At 36.2% G+C, this 20,975-nt stretch overlaps 1 protein-coding gene across 1 annotated transcript in view; it reads right to left on the reverse strand.

Annotated features, from left to right (window-relative positions):
* KCNH8 (potassium voltage-gated channel subfamily H member 8) overlaps positions 1-20,975 on the reverse strand; it is a 176,613-nt gene that overhangs the window by 154,971 nt on the left and 667 nt on the right. The gene's annotated exons all lie outside the window — the stretch shown is intronic.

The following is a 20,975-nucleotide window of genomic DNA, read 5'->3' on the forward strand; positions in this document are numbered from 1 at the left end:
CAAAGATGTCCTCTTCCCCTTGGGATCTGATATATACAGAAACCTATTCTTAATCTCCCTACAGAGAGGACTGGAAGATACTTTGTGTGATGATAAAGCATAAGGAACAAAAAGAAAAACAACTTGGTGAGAGAAGCCAGTGTGATAACAAGGCCACTTATCAAAGGAGCCAAATTGCTGAGCAGAATTTAAAACCAGCCACTGGGACACAGAACATAGGCAAAGGATTTGTCCTCTGACAAAATAATCAGAGCCCCACTTTTTTTTTTTTTCTAAAAATGTAGGATTTCACTGTGCTTTTCAGTGCAATCAATCCCAGATGAGTGTTCCCCCCCACCCTGATTTTGCACGCACAGCACTGTCTGGTAGAGAAATACTGTTCTATTCAGGAGCCACATGTACATCTGGGTATTTTTTTGCTGCAAATTTTAGAAACACTAAGAGGGGTAATTTCACTTTGTGCTGGTTCTTGTTACTCCTTTCAGCATTTAAAAAACTATTAATAAACAGAATATCTTTGTAGCATTTTTTCTACACTATAATTAATCTAAGTGGACAATCTGACTGTACAGGTAAGTAGAAGGTGCCTAGTGCTGCTTCAATTTTCAAGAGCACATCTGACCTACTACTTCTAAATCACACACGAAAAAGGAAGAGGAATGATCCTGTAGTGATAAACAACAGGAGCATTTGGAGCCCTGCATGTCATTACAGTATGTCATGATCACAGTTTTACTCAGTCATACCAGAAGTTAGACATGATACCATTTGCTGATAACTGCAATTGATTAAATAAAAGTGTAATATATGCCTACTTAACAACATCCATAATGCAAGATATTTAAACATTTCTTGTTCTTTACTAAAATCAGGTATCTCCATGTCATTTAATGGAGCTGGAAGACCCTAAGACATGATGATATGTTATATTTAGGAAAACTTAACTTACAACTCCATTTATAATAAATTGCTCACACATTTTTTTCTCTGCCTCTAGTTTTAAATTGTGCATTTTTTCAAAGCAAAAATGCAAACATGAAGATAAACTGTTAAAATTATCAAAGGGGTTTCAGGGAGAAAGTGCTACAATTTACAAAATTTCAGAAGTGAATGGAACATATCATCACTGGAAGACATAACTGGGAAAGGAATGGTTTTCATCAAGAAATTCTACATATAAAATATTCTTAAGAAATCAAAGTAGTTAATTACAAAGAAGTAGTCTGGATTCAAATTCACACACACAAAGAAGAAAATTATTTTCTGTGATAAATCAATAACAGTAGGGAAAAAACTGATGTTACATTTTTAATCAATAGCTGAGCAGAATTATTTTGATTATACTTTTGCATTTTGATATGTTTATCATCTGATGATAATACACCCAAAAAAGTTTTCATAGACTATTGCACAGAGCACCATTACTTAACATCATGATTTTCAGAAGTGGGGTATATATCAGCTTTTTTCCATACTTGATTTATTAATAGTGTAGTAAGACTCTCACCTAGCACTGCAATAGCTTAAAAGAAAATCATAATCTGTATTCACAACTAACAGTGTCTGCAAATACTCTTTTTTTCTGTGTATTAACCATTTGCTTCATCTCCTTACTACATCAGTGTGTAGCTGTTATAATTTGAGAATACATTTTACAAATTTTTGTTGCATATATTTATCAGTGTTTCAAAAGGTTGCCTTAGAAGTTATGCTTGCTCATTCTTGTCACAGCCATACATTATTTATTAAATGTCTGTATAATGATAGATTATTTATACTCTGATATTTATGGCACATCCTGATCTGAAAGTCTGTATGAAAATGTTCAAGAAACAGTACGAACTCTAGCACATAATATGAAAACCTATTACTAAAAATGGATGGCAAGCAAGACTTATAATGTTGTTTTTTAAAAAAACCCATATTTTCTCCTATCATCTTTCAAATAAAAATCTGATTTAAGGTTCACCATTCATCATTTTTTATATATATTTTTCGGCTGCACATAGGTGTAGGAGTATTTTAAATATTTCAGTCTGAACAGTAAGCTATTGCTGAGCTATAGTGTCCTGTAGATACTTTTCCTTCCTCCAAGGGTTTAAAGGTTAATATTTAAATAAGTATGAACTTCTGGAATTTAGCCCCATGAAATAATTATTTACTTTACAATTCAGAAGATATTTTTCTTGCTAAGATTACGTAAGACCTTGTTTTTATATGTTTCAAAAACTATTTTTGGTGAAATCTTAAAGAATATGTTAAGATAAAGTGCCACCACTCCCATGATTTATAGACAAAAAGTTAAAGAGGGGGCCTGGAAAAACTCATAGCACAAAAAAGGAGAAGAGACTAAGTTATGTCCCATGATAAGCTGGGAGTCAGCAGGGTTGAGTACACTTCTTTATTAGTCAGTGAACAATTAAGTTCCTCCTAAACAAGAGTAATGGATGTGATAACTGAACAGCAGCTGGAGTGACAGCCAGCTGTGCAGCTGGAAAGGATGAGGGCCATAGAGATTTGTGATCATGCTCTCCACTGCCCATGTACACCCAGCTTCTATGGGAAAGCAAAAAAGGCATTACAAGAATGTAAAAATATACTGAATAGTATGAAATAGATGTTAAAAAAACCCAACCAAACAAAGAAAAATTAACCAAAAGAAGAGACTTTCGGAAGTCAAGGAAAGGAAGAAAATGGAAATTCCAGGAACAGGCTTTCTAATAGGTCCATGACGGTAGAATTTCTCCACAATAAATCCCTGAAAGAGTAATATATATGCATTTTTGGCTTAAGATTCAGCAGTCTTTAACAAATAGAATCTCTGGTCTTCCAGCTATTAAGTTCTCCGATCTTTCTCATCTATGCATCACTCTGACTCCTAGAAAGTGGGTGTGGAGCATTCACACATAGAATGGAAGAAAATGTAAGTACTATAACTTTAAAATGAAAATGAAGTCCCTAGAAGGAAAAAAAAAGAAGTATTTATAATTTGTTTCTTATTGTGATGTTTTCAAAAGAATTACATTGCATTAAGAAAGAATGGATAACTCCAACTGAAAAAAAAAATTACAAGAAAACAAAAAGAGAGTATTTGAGGCACAAAATGATAAGGAGTAATAGCAACATTATATATTAACTTTGAAAAGAACATGGAAATAAACCCTTTTCTACAACATGTTTCTGTTTCAATTAATTCGGCAATGATATCTGGGGAACATGAAACTACACAGATACCATAAATCTTCTTAAAACAAAACTGGCATCATAACTGAGAAACCCAAAGTTTTGGTTAAGCTGGAGTTAAACAAACAAAATTATAGTGCCTGTATTGCTCTGTGGGTGACATTTCACAGCAGCAGCTGGAACTCAGCACAACCCTACTGCTCTGCCAAACAGGGTGGGGCTTTCATGGAATTGGCCACTCACCCCAAAGGAGGTTTAGGTTGGACCAGAGTAAAAATAATTTTCTTTTTTAAGTTCAATTGATATCTTTAAAAAAAAAAAGATATTCATTTAGAGCAGTAACCAAAGATAAAATAATAACAGATTTGGAAAAATGAATAATTTCTTAGTAATTAAGGCCAATATTTGCAGATCATTGTACATCTTCAAGATGTTTTAAAAGCATGAAATATTCTTCAGAGCTCACTTGCAAGTGTACATGAAGTCTCATTTCAAGGATGGAAAAAAAATTGATTTAGGGAATTTTGTTATTTACTCAACCTTGTAACTGCCTTGAGAGCCAGAATGAAGGTATAATTTGAATCATCCAAAATGCTACCTTTCTACTCAGCCTCTAGAACTATCAGATATCTTAATTTCCCCTCAGATTTGCCCTCATACCACACTCAGTCTTCCTACTTAGAAAGAATTTAGTTTCCTATATTTTTGTGCAGTACACTCCTATGGACTTACTTCTGAAGGGTCAAGATAGAAAGCATGACCATGGGAAATCCAGAAATAGTGGGCAAAGCCTTTACTGAGGGACAGACCCCCAATGCAACATGTGGATCACCACCTTCAGAAAACTGCAGAAATGCAGTCTACTGTGCGTATTACTGTGGTGTCACCGAATCTGGCACATTGCTACAGGACATCATGCACAGTGCCAGCAATGCTTCCTGCCATTCCAGACCAGGAATGAACTAGGTCTCCATGCCCACTCTACCTGTCCCACAGACTGCGTGGAATTAGCAGGGCACTCTGGTTGGTGGAATACATCCAGCAAATGTGAAACACTCTGCAGATACCAGACAGGGGTCACACATACAGGTTTTATCTAAATTAAAGGACATACAGGAGATCTATCCTTAGAATCACAGAATGATTAGGGTTCAAAAGCACCTTAAAGTTCCAACCCCGCTGTTATGAGCTATTCAAACCACTCCTCATTTTTAATGCAAACTCCTTAACAAGAGGCAAAGATGTATGTTAGTTTGAGTTAAAGTAATAGTAATGTTACAAAGCACAGACATCAAGTATTTCCTATGAACCTACTGCCTGTGTATTTTCCCATTATGCAATGAAACACCTTGCACAGCTGCAAGCAGTATCAGGAGAGATGAGGAAAACATTCCCATGGAAAATATTCTATCTGTGAATGATCTGATCTGTGGAGTGACATTTTCAGCCCTCTTTCCTTTTTGAAGTCTGGGCTTGCAAGTTCCTGAGGAGCAGTGAAGGAGAGCACACACAGTGGCAAGCAGCCAGTATTTCCAGGCTGAGAGGGCTTACCCTGAAAAGGCTTATGGTTTGGTGGGTGCACAGAGCTCCTTCTGTTTACTGGGAAATAGGTTTTTCCCTGATTATGACTATGAGAAGCATTGCTACAGGACTGCTCTGTTTCATAGTAATCTCCCAAAGGCTTATGGGATTATGAGCTAACATGAGATAAGTGGGAAACAACAACCCAGTCGCTCCCGACCCACCTGAGTTTCCTTTTAACCTAGAGTGGGCAGCCTCTCACATTCATCTGTTTCTACATCTACTCTATTTACCCCTGCATTGAAAGCCAAGAGTTATACAAGGGTTTTAATTTGCAATTTAGCTTCATTAAAAAACAGAATTAAGTTCAGACCTAGAGTAAAATCAGACCTACCCTATGAAATACCATTCCCAGTTTTAATTTGGCACACAGCTTTCAATACATTTCTCTGCAGATGTAACCTACTATTGATGACAATTATGGCCAGTAGACTTAAGCTCAAATATCAATACTAACTTGGTTTGTCAAAAAGAAATTTTATCTCTGAACTGGTTTTGAATTCAGTCACTGCATCAATTAGAACTTGCTGTATATATATATATATATATAAATATATTTAAAACTAATTTATTTAAAATAATCAGTATTCTTCAATGATTGAACTTCATAACTGTGACCTTTATGGCCATTTAAACACAATGAAAAAAGACCACTAGTGGTCCATTTTGTCTTGTCATATTTCAGGCCTTTTTTCTATACTTCTGTGCTCTAATCAATGGAGAGAAGGACACTTTTCAGATGGTGAAAACACCATCTGGACCCGCCTATCCCCTACCTATGTCTGGCAATCTATTTAGTAAGTGTGTTCCTAATAAAGACACTGAAACATTTGGTCCTCTAGAAGTTTCAAATTTTAGTTTAAAATTGACTTCATTCCTTGGACTTATCTGAAAATTATATTTCCAAGAATGAAGTCACTTATAAAAAATAATGCACTGCAAGTTATATATAACATGCTGACTCATCAGATATGGATGATTTTGTATAAATAATTTTGTATCTATACTTTGAGATTTGTCAGGGGAACTTGTTCCTTATTGGCCCATTTCTACACATGGGAATACGAATGCAGGCCAAGACAACCAAACTGGAGAGTTATTTTTCATTGTTAGTGATAAAGCTCTGGCATTTTACAATCATCGAATCTGAAGGAATATTTAAAGTATTTCTGTTCTGCTGATTTTTGCGTTATAAATGCATAACTTCATAACTCATCCTAACAGTGGATAAAACTATTTTGAAGTACTTAATGGCATAAAATGTTATAAATTAATGGTTCCGTTTATACGGAAACTGCTCTGATATAATCTTTACCATTGCATGCAACAACAGAGGACACAGTACGTACGTGATGTTCAGACACTGCATGCCAGATAATGCTGTTATTTTAGAAAGAAATTGTTTTCATGGGGAAAACCACAGCAGACTGCATGAAAGATTTGGAGTATTGTGCAATGTGTGATTCATTGGCAATTACATTAGTGATTATTTCAGTATTTTAAAAAACCCAAACAAACTGCAACCAGATTGTGATTCTAATAACAAAACCAGCTAAGTTCATATTACTCAAGTATTTTTTTGGGCAAAACCAAAACTGTATTCAGCAATGTTAAAGATATTAAATAACAGAATATATACTCAAATAATTGTTTCATTATCAGAAAACACATGTGCATATTAAGACTGCTACCAATATCACACATATCTAAAAAATATTCTTCATACCCAGATGGGTTAAATTTATGGCTACAAATTTGGGTATTTTCTCAAGTGTCAGAACTATCTCCAGCTGCTTCATTTTGTGTGCTAATATATGATTTAGCTGAAACAGTGTAAAAGTGAATGTTGTTAGAAAATTAATTTAAGTGTCATTTATTTCGAAATTGTTTCAAGCAAATAAATTATTCTGCTTAGGCAGTAATTTCTATTGATGAAATTAGTTCAAGTCCATCTGCATAGTAAAAGATACAAGACAAGAAATTATGTGGCTCTGCTTTTGCCTACTCTTTCACTTTCTGCATCAGTTCTCTTAAGAGGTCTGCTCCTCAGGGTGTTATGCAAGATCCTTCCATAAAAGCAGAAAAAGGCAACTCTTAAACATAATTGGTTTCACTATTCCCAGATACAAGAGATTTCAGAGGAGCTATTATGAGATTCTTATAAGTTTTATGCAGTTATGAAGGGGAGTTATACAGTCTATTTTAGACCTCTAATTAGAGTGCATCCAAGAAGTACTAAAGATTAGGAATGTAAGATTCCCTCTGCAGACAAAAGAAAGAAAAGCACCTTCCTGTACTCCATTCTGCAAATAACTTGAACCAGTTCAGCAAAGAAAAATAGTGCCACTTTCACCATACCTTTCAGAGGTATTCAGTGCTAAAAAAACCTCCTGTCTAAAATAGTGAGAAGGACAAATAGCATATATGACTATCTTCTGAGCATTTCAACTGATTTATTTTCTCCCTCACAGCAATAGACTCAGAATTAATGCACTCACATTTATTTCAGGTAACTGAAGCCAAAAAAGCCTTAAATTGGAAAGCTTCAATACAGAATCAGTTAGGTGTCTATTTCAGAGTGTTCTAAAGGGTGATATTTGAACTGCAATGGATTGCCCATGCTTGCTGAATCTCTCAAGAAAGTTTTAATGTACTGCTGCTTTTTGTAATAAACAGGACTTAAGCGACTGTGTTTCCCGTACACCTCAGATTCTTCTCCCCATCTCCTCTCTTCTCAACACTAAATTCCCAGCCTATTTTCAGTAATATTTATCAGGGAAGAAGAGATACAATAAGTTTTATAAAACAGCCAGGAGAAAAATGGCTAGTGCCCCAGTTTCACAAAATTTCAGTGTCAGCTTGACTGTACTGGATTACAGAATATTCACGTAGCAGCTCAACTGCAAGGGTAAACAAGGATTCTTTGGCACAAAGATTCATTTTTTACCCCTTTCATATATTTGCAAGAGCTGAAGAGATTTTTATCTCTGATACTTTAGCAAATATTAAATGTTAGAATTTCAGCACTTGGTGAAATTAGGAAGCAAAATTATTAATTAAAAACAAAGAGAAAAGGATTATCCAAAGAAATTTGCCAGATATCCAGATATTTGAATTGGTACCATATTCACTGCATAATAAAGGTGACCAGTCCAGGGCTAGGGTCTAAAGGTTTTCATTTCTCATCACTGATTTTATATTTAAGTTATGGAGAAAAACTTCGGCTTGCGCTGTTGTTCTCACAAAACAGTTTGGAACCCGTGTATTATTTATGGAAATAAAGCCTCCCGGTCCTTTTACAGTTAGCCTGGTGAATGAGGAAGCAACTAAATGTCCCCACGCTTCAAGGACAACTCTCTCACACTTGGCAAAAGACATTTTCCAACTGATCTGAGCTGGGTCAAGAACTGTCTTGGGAGAAAGTCAGGTTGGGTCACTGGTATCCATCTGGAATGGAAGGAATTTGAAAAGATACTACATTGAAGAAGCAGCTAAGTGCACTTGGTTGAAGTGCTGGGAGGTTCTGGTCTTGATGATTTAGAAAGCAGGAAAACACACTGTGACACCTTAGAGTATTCATAGTAGTTCTACTTTTACTTTCAGTAGATTGAAAACAAATTCAACTGTCCCTCAGAAAATGCAGTTAATACCAGTAAAAGCCACTCTGTTTTTGATGCTTCCCAAAATGTGGTAGAACATAATATTGCAATCCTGAAGTTCCGAAATAAAAATATATCAATGTGATAAAATACATAAATTTATTTTTGCCACATTTTCAACAATGTAAGTTTGTTTGACTTCCTCTTTTAGTTTTAGGCTTTTTTTTAATTTTAAACATTTATGCAATTTGCTTTCTGATTTTGGTCTGAAAGCCACATGAAAGCTGTGTCATTAGAACAACTTTCTGGAAAGTAGAGTACATTTTTAGAGGGACATTTTTTTCCTCCTGGACATTTAAAACCACATTTATATGAAAAATTTTTGTCTTGCTGACTGAGCTTTAATGTTCTGAAAGATATGCATTGCAAGTAAAGATAGAATTGCTCTTTATAGACGTGCTGTTTCATCATAGTGTAGGTTGTTACAAATCTCCTGTCATGAAAAATCCTCTTCATTTCTTCAAAGTCTGTGATTGAGACCATTATAAGATTAGAAAAAGCAAGATATTTTCTGCTTCTAATGCAAGATGAGTTTCTGTGACCTAGACTATCTAGTACCATGCTTTGTTCCTTCCTGTTTGTCATCAGTACAGTCTAAGCCAAGTTTAACATTTCCAGCTAGTATGGTCTTGTCAGGATGTCATTTTATAAGAGTAATTTTGGAAACACAGGGATGGAAATATGCTTCTCATGTGCAACAATCCATTCATATAAAGGAACTATGCTGGAAGGATTAAGGGTGTGAAATGTGTCCCTTTCATGGCAAGAATAGGATAGATATGGAGCAAGGGTGGTTTTTAGTGGTGAAAGTCTCATATCTGCAACTCTCATAGTAATTTCTGAATACAAGATACAGCCTTCACTTTTTTACTTCTCTATTTCTCTTCTGCTGTAGCTATTATGTTCTCTAGCACCATATTTTAACAACAGAAATACCTAGATGCTACAAGAGATCTTGAAATTATTTTGGTCATCATGACATTTCTTGAGTAACAAAATGTGAAAGGTTACTGAAAATTACTTCTAAAGCTTAAAACTTGACAAAATTTCAGGACTGATCCAAAATTTCAGATAATTAAAAACTGAAGAATTTTTTTTTTGCCTTCAGAAATATGTTTTGGTTTTTTTCTGTAATTACACCACATGTTTGATTTTAAGTGCAAGTATAAAATTTATGTAGGAGCTATTAAGGATTTAACAAGTGTACAAAGATATGCCTTAGTGTGGAGCAGCAGTGCTATCAGAAAGAAATTAAATTTCTGTAGAAAATTTGATTTATTTCTGGGGACTATTTTACTTTCTTGATAATACAGAGAACAGCTCTTGACTCTTGCCTCATAATCCCAGCAGACAGGCCTGTGACCATCAGACAGTGCTGTAATTTAGACCCTTTCCTGTCAGGGGTCCACACTGTTTATGTAGATGCCAGCTCTGATACTTCATTTGTGATTCAAGGCCTTATCTGGAAAATAGGTTCCCAGAACAAGAGAAGTATTGGTGCTTCCCTGCAGTAGAACAGCAAGCCCTGCAACTAGACTGAACCTGGCTGAAAGACATCCAAATTTTCATCACCAGCCCCAGAGATATTCTGCATCATGTGGCCCAAAATGGCATTGTATTTTGTGCCAAAGAAAATACCGGTCTGTCAAAAAGGAAGGATTCCATTTCTTTGCACAGCCAAACTATTAGAACACTCACTGCACTATTTTGCTGCCACAAACTTTGTTTGCCAGGCCTGAAAAACCTATCAGGAAGCACCTGCTTTCAGGAGCAAACTATTCTGTTATTACATTTAGTTTATTGTGCCATTCACAGATCCTCCCTGGAAGCCATGAATTAGCCATGATAAATGAACACCAAAACATTCAAGTGCTGTGCAAACTGCTACGATACTCTAAGCATTAAAACAGATGAAATAAAATCACTGTTCTCAGCACAGCAATATGTCAAAATTTAATAGCTAGAAAAACAGCTACTATCAAACTAAGAAACAAGGATTCTTTCTCATTAACTTCACTTTAGAAAAATAGTTCATTTAATAAATAGTTGTGTACATCTTAATTAAATACAAACAATCAATTTTATAGACTTCTGAGCATCAAAAAGATTAGAAGCCAATGCCTTCATTCTATAAATGTAAAAAACTTCCTTCTTCTTCATTCTTGCTTTTCTTAGAAAGTCATACCATAAAACAGAACATGTAAAGCTGGCAGAAGTTGTCTCATAACCTTTAGTAGAGCACCTAGAGGCATTATTTTAATGACAGTTCATATAAACTGACATATCAACCATATCAGGCTGGGGAAAAACCTAATAATATTCTCCCAATTAATTCTAACCTCTTAGCTTTACTCGTAATTATTTCACTCAGCTCCTAAAATTCAGCTTATTAAGATCCATCCATTATTGGTGTGGGTCACACACTATTTCTACTGTTGGGCTACCTGGCCTTTGTCTTCCTTGTCAGAGGAAGCGAGAGGACCTTGCCTATACTGACCTCATGAAACTTGTTTTTAAATGAAGAATAAAGTGAAACTGGAAAATAATTACTATAATACCAGATTATTTCTTTATTAAATGACTTTTATTTCCCTGTACTTAGTCTGCTGCTTCCCTGGAAGAGACATTCCTCATGTTTATCACTTGTGAGAGTGTCAGTTGAACTATTCACCAGCGCTTCACTATCTGACTTATTGATGCATGAAGTGGCTGTTTTTATTTCCACCTTCTTCTTCGAGTGATCATACCTATTTATATAAAGTTATAGCTTCAGTAATTTGATATATTCCAGATGAGATTGATACAATGTGAGGTTGTGATTGTTTAGGTTTAAAAAGCATACCCACAAAGAAACCCAGCAGAAATTAGCAACATTACAATAATTCACTACAAAAGACAGAAACAGAAGGTCTGTAGCTCCCATGACAGTTCAAGCAATCATTCCCAGGAGACACATATCAGCAGAAAAATTAATAAATTAAGTGCTTATCCGATCTGAAGAATGATTTCTTTGGTAATTGAAGCAGAATCAGCCTATATGTTTCTCTATTTATAAGCTTATTTAAAATACTAAGTGTTCAAATGTCCAGATAGATAATTGCTTTTCTGAAGATACTGCTGACATCAAAAGAAAGCACATTTTTGATACATAACTGTCTTATTTAATCAGAACAAAAGCAGGGGGGAAAACTGCAATTCAGATAACTCCAACTGGATGCAGGCAGCAAAGTCTCCGCATTTCTCCAAGAATTACTGCTCCCACTATCTAATTTGATGATTAACACCAAGTTGTAATTGGAACCAAAATCCCAAATCCCCGTCTGGATCCTGCTCACAGCAGTATGAACACAGTTCAACACCTGCCTGTCTTATTTATATAAGACTCATGACTGATGTGTTTAAATGTCTGCAGCAATTTCCACCTGTCCATCCTGACTGTTGTTGATCGCTGCCTCTGCTGCAGGGATCGATCAGCAGCGTGGGCAAGCATTTGGTTCATTCCAGAGCAATGCCTGCTGCTCACTCAGCAAGCCCATCAGTCAATCCATCTCTGCTTCTTCACAGCTGCTCCCTCCTTTTTCCTTTCTTGGCCAAACATCACTTGTACACTTTACCACCCAGGACTATCCCTTACCTCTAAAAATCAATCACCACTGTTCATTCTGTAAGTAAACTTTTTAAAAAAATAATCAATTTTGTGTTTAAGGTTGCTTATAATCTGGGTTTTTTAAAGGTTCTTAAAGGATAAGAGACTGCTTTTTCAAAATTCAGACATCACTTATGGCTACTCTCTACAGGTACAAAATTTTGTTAATTAATTATTAACTGTAATTGCTAATGAATTTGAAGAAAACAAAAAATCACTGATTCAGACAGAAAAATAGCAAGATTTTACAGGGAATTGAAAATATTTGGATGCAAACCTCTACCCTACCAGAAGAAAATCTAGAAGAGTTCTTTAACCTGTAAGTGTGTAAAGGATGAATCCTGTCTGTGGTCCCACACTGCACTGCAGTGAGTTCACATGACTGATGTGGGTGGCCAAGCCTCCCATCCCCCTTAGGGAAAGTGCTCAGTGCAGTACAATGGAAGAGCATCACCTGCCTAATTCCAGGCAGGAAGACCCAGGCAGGAAGACCAGGCTGTTAAGGCATAGACCAGGCTCTAACCACTCTCAGGCGCCTGCTCTGCAAGGCATGTCAGCAGAGTCTCTCTCCTGGTGAATCTAAACATCTCATACACATCAACTAAAAAACCCTAAACAAACCAACAGCTTTGGGTAAATAATCCTGTAAACATACAGAGGTAGCAAAGACAGTCAGGATTTCTAATGCATCCTGGTTTCTGTTGTTTCTGTTTCCAGTGCAGAAGCAACTCTTGAGCATGACTAAGAAGACAGCTTAGTCATAGTTCTGCTTCAAAGAGGGCCATTAAAACCATGCTTTAAAAATCACTAAGACTAATTTACAGTAAGACCTTGAAAGGCCCCCAAAATATAGTGCATAACCACACTATTCTCTCACCTTTTTCCTCCCATGCTGTCACCCAATTATTACAGCACTGAAGCAGACACAACTTACAGCTATATATATTCCTCTGTAAATCAGTGATCCTGTTAATTTTCCTTAATCTTGGCAAATGCGTAGCTCAAGACCTTTCATTAATATTTATTAACTATTCTTTTCTACATTGAACTTTTAATTATTTAAATCACTAACATATAATTCTGTAACTACACGTTTTATGAGGTGCATTCTTCTTCCCACTGTTCTGGAAGTTAAAAAAATAAAATGTTAAGTCCAAATTCCAAACCTCAAGATCTTTTAAAGCAGTAAAGAAATAATCTGGTTTAATAAATGCAGTGAATGCCTTATCATGTCACAAACATAATTCATATGGTAAAAAGAAAGATGTGGATTAAAATACCATGTATTTTGATTTCAACCATTAAAAACACACAAAAAAGTAGAGAAAACAGCTTGTGAATGATACGTTGTGATTATTATTGACTTTTGAAGATTTTTTAGTCTCCAAAGAGTCCTTTTGATCTTCCACAAAGATTGTTTTTTCTGCAAAAGTGTTTTCCTCTAAAACAATATAGTTTCCCTATCGTTTTTCATATCAGTATAAATTCCTAAACTAGATTGTGAGAAATTCCTAACTAAAATGTAAGAAAAGGCAGAACTCATGCAAAAACACACTCATCACTTGTCCAGGAGTTATCTGACATTTAGAGGGGGAAAAAATATCAAGCTATTTGTCCAAGGCAATTTTTCCTCATTCTAAACATCAAATAAATGACACAAGGACCAGCTCAGAATTCTCTTTCATACCTTTGGAATAAGATGCCTAGTCACATATCATAACTAGCTATTGAGTGAGATGGAAGGCAAAAAGAAAAGGCCACCAAAAAAAGCTGTAACAATGAATTTCAGATCTATTCAGCTCAGAATGAATCCTTCTTTATTTCCATAGGTTTAAAAAAGAGAAAAAAATAAAATAATCCTAGACTCCTAGTCATCAGAAGTAAGGCCTGAGGAGAAAGCTAATTGAGTGCTGGCACACTGGAAGCTGTTTTCTCTTCAAAAGATCAACAGGGAAGACAACATATTTTTCCATAACACAATTGTCTTCAGCTGTCCCTGAAATGATTGACAGCCAACATTAAGCTTTAGGGATGCTCAGACAATATTTAATGTCAAGTTCAACATTGAATGCGCTTGTATTTTAAGAACAACACCTGTTCCAAAGTCTTTGAATACTACTATCAGTCCCAGAAAACAGAAGGAGCCAGAAGGTCTTGGCAAGATAAAGCCCAAAAGAAGATTTTTTTTTGCTGTTAAGGAAATCTCTCTCCTCTCTGAGATTTCAGAATGCTGTGTTTGTTTCTCATCTTGTTGTGCTTCCCCTTCCCCCAACTTCTTCTCTTGCCACCCTTTCTTTTTTCCTTATTTCTTATTTATTTATTTTTAAATTGAGTGGGCAAGAAACAAAATTACTCTGTGAGCAGGTGGTTCCTTACCTGCCTCTTTCTTTTAGTCACTTTAACACAAGGTAAGATGAGCTTGCTTGTGATGATGCAAAACTGCTGTAGCAACTGTCCTTTTTAACCTTTTCCAGGCTACAGCACATGTAATACGTGTACCTTGTTTTTCTCTCAAAAATTCATTTCCTCAGCCTAGTACTAGGAGCAGTGAATGCTCTGTAAACCCCTATCTTGCTTGTTTTATTTTAATATATTCATGTACATCTATTTGTTTACACTCCTACATGTGCTTGAGGCGGTGTTTTTGTTGCATTTCTAGTCTTTAGGGCCCTGAAAAATACTCTGACCATCTTTCCTTTACATCCAAAAAGGCTGGGAATGCATATAGAATTGCTACCTGCACAAATAAAATAAAAATTGATAAAATAGAAGTTGAATGTACAAATGTAATGATAACAATAAGAGAAATGTGTTTCCAGGAGAAATCTATTTACTCATTGAAATGCGCATACAGAGAAAAAAGTAATATATGTCTGGGGAAAGGAATAAAGGGACATTTACACCAACTCTCCAGTGGGAATCTAGATAATAATCTATGCTTTAGAAACACTAAAATATTTCTTCCACTCACACAAAGTACCCGTTCATTCAAATATATGTAACTTCAAATATACAGATTTGATTTGATCACTGCGCTGTGAATCAGATTTCTACCCAAAAACAATACAGAAGATAATATTCTTCTGTTACTCAGGAAAAAAATATCCCTTCCTTAATGAATATTTTCACTCTTAAATCTCAAATGCTTGCCTTGAATTCAAATACAGGGTTTATTTCTGAAATAATGATGTGTGCTATTAGTCCAACTTTATATTTATAATACTAATCTAAGATTAGTGTGATTACTGAATTATACAGCCTCTGAAAGGAGGAACTACAGAATTGTCATCCTGCCTTATTTGTGTCTAGCAAAAATAAGAGAACATCACCCAAGAATTTGAATACATCAGTATTTTTTCTAGCAATAACATGGACTCTGAATAAAATATACAGTAATGATCATTTTTCATGGTTTTAAAGTGATTGCACATTAAAAATAATGCCTGAATACATTTTTGTTTTCTTGAATCAGATCCTTAGGACTAGAACTGAAAAATTAAGCAAAACATGGTCTTAAGATTCCTTGAAACCCTTCCAATCCCATCTTTCAGGTCCAATTTTAGCTGAAGCTAGAATCAGAAGTTACTCTAACTGCTGAAAGTGAAGAAAAACAGATAAAGTGACCTTAAATTATGAAGTTCTACACCCCCAAAACTTGTGCCAAAAGACGAGGAAAAGATTTTCCAGTTAGCTGCCTAATCTAGCCACTTGGTTACTTCCAGCAAAGAGCAACAATACAAAACAGGTTCCAGCATCCAATCCCTGGTTTATATTAAAAATCATATTTGTCTTTTTTAATAATGGAGCTACAGCGAGGTGCAGTGCTGGTCACATTTTACAGAGAAAAGTCGAGACAGGCAAGGTCTGCTTTTTTGGGGCTCTGAGCTGGGAAAAGGCAATATTCTTTCCAGTGTTGACTGTATATTTTTCCAGTGACAAATAATTAATTCTAAATACCACATTATTTACTTGTTCAAGGATATGAGTAAAAGCACTAAACAATTCTGCATTAACATAGGAGCAAGAATAGAAGTATATTTGGAAATTCCCCTCTGGCCAACTCACCCCATTTTTATGACAAAGAGTTTGACCAGCTTCCCTGCTCTTATTCCTTCAGAAGGACAGTTTGACAGACCACCAGATTTTCCACTGTCACTGCTTTGAAGTCTCTTTGACTTTGATCGGTGCTTATCACAGTTTGAGTCACCCTTCCTCGGTCACAGGATTTTATAGAATCTCAGAATCAACTCAGTTGGAAAATACCTCTGAGATCATCAAGTCCAACCTAGGACTGAACACCACCATGTTTACACCAAGTGTCATATCCAGTCTTTCCTTACACACCTTCAGCGATAGTGATAAATTTCTTTCTAAAACCCAACCTAAGCTTCCTCTGTGACAGATATGTCCTCTCATCCTGTCACTGGTTGCCTGGGAGAAGAGACCAATCCCCACCTGGCTACAGCCTCCTTTCAGGCAGTTGTAGAGAGTGACAAGGTCTCCCCTGAGCCTCCTTTCCTCCAGGTTAAACAACCCCATCTTCATTAGCTTCTCCTCATAGGACATTCTCTCCAGACCCTTCACCAGCTTCATTGTCCTGCTCTGTACCCACTCCAGCACCTCAATGTCCTCCCTGAACTGAGGGGCCCAGAACTGGACACTGTGTTTAAGCTGCAGCCTCCCCAGGGCCATGTATGGTCTATGATCACTGCCCTGGTCCTACTGGCCCCACAATTCCTTACACATGCCAGGATGCCAGTGGCCTTCTTGGCCACCTGGACACACACTGGCTCATGTTCAACCAGCTGTCACCCAGCACGCCAAGGGACCTTTCTGCTGGGCAGCTTTCCAGCCACTCCGCTCCCAGTGTGCAATTGGAGCATGTTTTGCCTTTGTCAGGTGGAACATTCTGATCCTGGAGTCTGATGAAAAGCTTCCTCCCCCTGGAAACTCAGCTGTTGCTTCCCTACATCTGACACTGCTGCAATTCCTTGAGCCTGTTTGAGGGAGAATCCCCAGGCAGCCAAGAAGCACTTTTCTGCTTTTGAAGTTTCTGTGATACTATTGAGCAGCACATTGACTGGTGTAGAGAGGATAGGATTCACCCTGAGTGAGAGAGAATTTGACAACAAAGTTGCAGAAAGTGTTAGTTCATTGGTTCAACTTAGCAGACATCACCAGTTTGTTTGTGAGACAGGAAAGCAAGTGCTGGGGGTAGCTGGGAAAGAGGGGGGGAGGAATCTGACCCTGCAATCTGGAAAGATCACTGCACACAAAGGCTTTCAGCTCTCTACCAACCGACAATGATGTAAAAGAGACAACCTGGTTCTACCCACAGTGCCAGCAGAAGTATGCTGACATCACATTTGGTACGCTTAAATCTGTATGTTCTCATCAGGTGCTTTTCAATCACACCTCAAGGGTAACTAAAACAATCAGAAAACTGATTCCATTTTATCAGGAAGGAAAAAAAGCAAACAATCATGAAAATTGCTGTTTAGGTGCAAAGATCCTTTTGTTAGTACTTGAGCACGACTTTAATTGGAAAATATATTTGAAGGTAGAAGTTGTTCAGCAAATAGAGAATTAACAAATTATAACCATTGACACTGAGCAAGAAGGAATTTACTCAGCTTGATCTTCAGGTTAGATGGATAGTGTAAAATTGTCAATAAGAATGTGAAGTACACACTTCATTTGGAATCTGATCACATATGACAGACAGGAGATAATTATAGAACTTCAGCTCTCATTTCATAATATAACCATACACAAAATGTTGTTCTTTTTTAAATACAAATTAATAAGGCTATTTCCTGAATCTCTGTTAACTTTACTTCCTGAGAAAGTCTCACAAATTTCCAGAAACCACCACTTTGGTGTGTATTTAATCTATTAAAATAAATAAATAGTGCATGAAGAATATTTATGTGTTTATATATATATGAAAACAATAGAACATAATTTCCTGCCATGCAACTATTTCTGAATACTTTGCCTAATCTAAATAGGGTTAAGAAGTAACAATATACAAATTTTCCATTCAAAAGCTTGAAGTGTAATAACTCACTTCAGACATTCAGCTTCATAATATTTCGTGGTGGGTTAATTATAGGCTTATGTTTGAAATATTTTCGCACTTTAAAATGTTATTTTGTCTCAAAAATATCAAAAGCAAAACAAAACTAAACCAACCAAAACCCTTAAACCACACACCACTCATTTAAAATGCTTATGTTTGTTTTCCACATAGGCAATAAACACATTGTTAACAGAGGGGGCAAAAAGTCTTTGGATGACTTAGTGTTTACATTTTGGATGGAGAGGAAAACGAGAAACCATTAACTTAATTTAAGATGTCAGGACCACAAAAGATATTTTTGAGTTGGAAGAAGGTGTCTGTATGACAGCACACAGGCAGAGCCAAGAGTTCTGCCATGGAAATCCAGAGAAGCAAACCTTTAATGCTGCTCTTGCACATGTGCAACACAGGTAATGGGAAATTTGCAGGAGACTTCTGCAATCTCCTGCACAGCTAATAGCAACCCCAAAATTAATCTAATTGCTTTCTTTAGCACATATTATTGGTTTTATTCATAAAGAATACTGATGTGTAACATACTGAAAAAAAAATTAAATCTACTGGGAGAATTCTGAGCAGCTGAAGCACCTGCCAAGGACTTGTTTTATATATTTTTTGAAATATGCAGTATTTCATAGTGCAATTTATAACTGCTAATTAGAGATAAATCATTGCAATAGTATAGTTTAGAAAGTTCTGTCAATGAAATTTTGAAAATTCCGTGCAAAGCAAAGCATATTTTCTAATATTATCTAGAATCCCTTCTTGCACTTTTGCCCGGAATTAGAATTATCCCTCTTCTGGATTAAAGATGCATTGGTGGATTAGTCTATCACTGATGACAACATAATATATCCTTCCCAGAGGCTTAAACTGAAAAGAGGTCTGTTAACTACAGAGTGTATTAAAACAACAGAAAAAAAAAAAAAAGAAAAAAAAAAGAAAAAAAAAGACATTGGACATGAGACAGTATTTTAACATTTAAATATCAGCATGTGGGAGGTCAAAGGTTGTGAAACATAACCTCAGGTTCAGTGCCATGTATCAAGCCTACTTTTTCAACAGTTTCAGTGACATTATCAATCCTACTCTTTCCACAGACTGTATCACCCATAAAACTAGTAAGGCATGGGACGGATTCCTGCAAGGATTAGCCATGGGTACTACTTCTAGCTTTAGCCACCTGAGCAAGTTCAGGAATACCAGCCACACAGGCAATTTGAATGAAAAATAAATTGGTTTTAATTTTTCTACTTGATGGTCAGATATGTACACATATTTTGAAAAATTGTGCTTTTTTATTTGAATTTTTTGACCAATTAAAGAAGTATTAATTTTATATTTTAATTTAGCATTTCCAAAGCAACAATATAGGTGAGCTGTTTCTGAACTGAAATCATTTCTATTTCTGAAACTTTGTTTCAGATGACATGAAGCTGATTCATCACTTTAACGCTCTAAAGGAGATGTTACATTATTCCGTATTTTAAGAGACATGCCAGCAGTTTTCCATGGAATAGTATCTTCCTGCAAAGTCTTTCGAGGTGTAAAACCACATAATACATAAAACATCTTTCTGTGTGAACGTCCAGGAATAATTCACAAGCCAATAATCATACAATGACAACTTCTAGAATACACATGTTTAATATTTAAGCCAGATTCTGGAAAGCTAACTAAAAAGAAATATTTCAATGACTCTAAAATATAGATAATGGGCTGTACTCTCTGGTGAACTTAAACACCTAATTACATTCTTTTTCAATTATATCCCAGGAAAAAGCAAATTATTTGATAGCATTAAATTTCAATGTAAGATGATGGGGTCTGTTTTTTGTTTAAGAAAAGGTCAGTCCTTTGCTTTATGAAAGTCAGCAAAATCGTTGTCTTAAAAAGGAGCTCAATATGAGTGCAGAATCCAGCTAAGAAAAGAGCTTTCTACCACACTCGTCTGTTGGTGTCATTGAGAAAATGGGGATTAGACATTTCTCTCTCTTGTGTTTTATTTAATAAGAGACCTGGATGTCATCACTAATGTTGCTTGCTAAATTGAATCTTTGAAGAACAGTATAGAATATGTGAAGTGTTTGTGTGTACAGCTCACAGGCTATGTGATCAATCCTTTGAGAGGAAACCATTGTGAAGGGGGAGGGTCCTGAGCACAAAGAGGGGAAGGATTGCTTTTCTGGCAAATGCCAGTATCAGCAACAAAACTCTAATAAGAGCCACATGCTCCAAAACGCAGTAAATAATGCCCATACACTTTGTAGAAATAAAAGGTTGGAGGATGGGGGGAAAGGACTTTGAGTTCTGTAGTCCAAGGAATTTAAAGGTACATCTAAGTAGTCTTACGAGAGATTGCTTTATAGTGAAGTATCAGTTACACACAACCGTGGATCATAATTATCTGTGTATCCTCAGACTAGCAGAGCAGTTATAATGCAGTTCTGTGCTTCTCTGCAATTGATCTCTGTGACTGCATCATTTTCTTGACGTTTTACAACTTGCTGATTCAGTAATCACAGTTCAGCTGTCTTAATCACACAGTAATTGAACCATAGAGGGAATGCCAATAATCAAGAAGGTACCGAACCAATTAGATAGCAATGTTTTCAGTCAAGAAACAGCCAACAGCAACTCAAATCTGAGCTTGTTTATTCTCCACTACCGATGTCTAGATTTCTTAAAAGGGAATTAAAGGGAAGGCAGTCCATTTTGGCCCAAATCCGCTATCTCCCGGCTCCTTTTATTGTGCGTGAGCCCCGTTAAAGAAGAAACAAAAGTCAGGACACAGGCGGGTCCCCCCGCAGGGCCGGAGGGGGAG

The sequence above is a fragment of the Geospiza fortis genome, unplaced genomic scaffold (assembly GCF_000277835.1).
Source record: "Geospiza fortis unplaced genomic scaffold, GeoFor_1.0 scaffold95, whole genome shotgun sequence".
In the NCBI taxonomy this organism is placed as follows: domain Eukaryota; kingdom Metazoa; phylum Chordata; class Aves; order Passeriformes; family Thraupidae; genus Geospiza; species Geospiza fortis.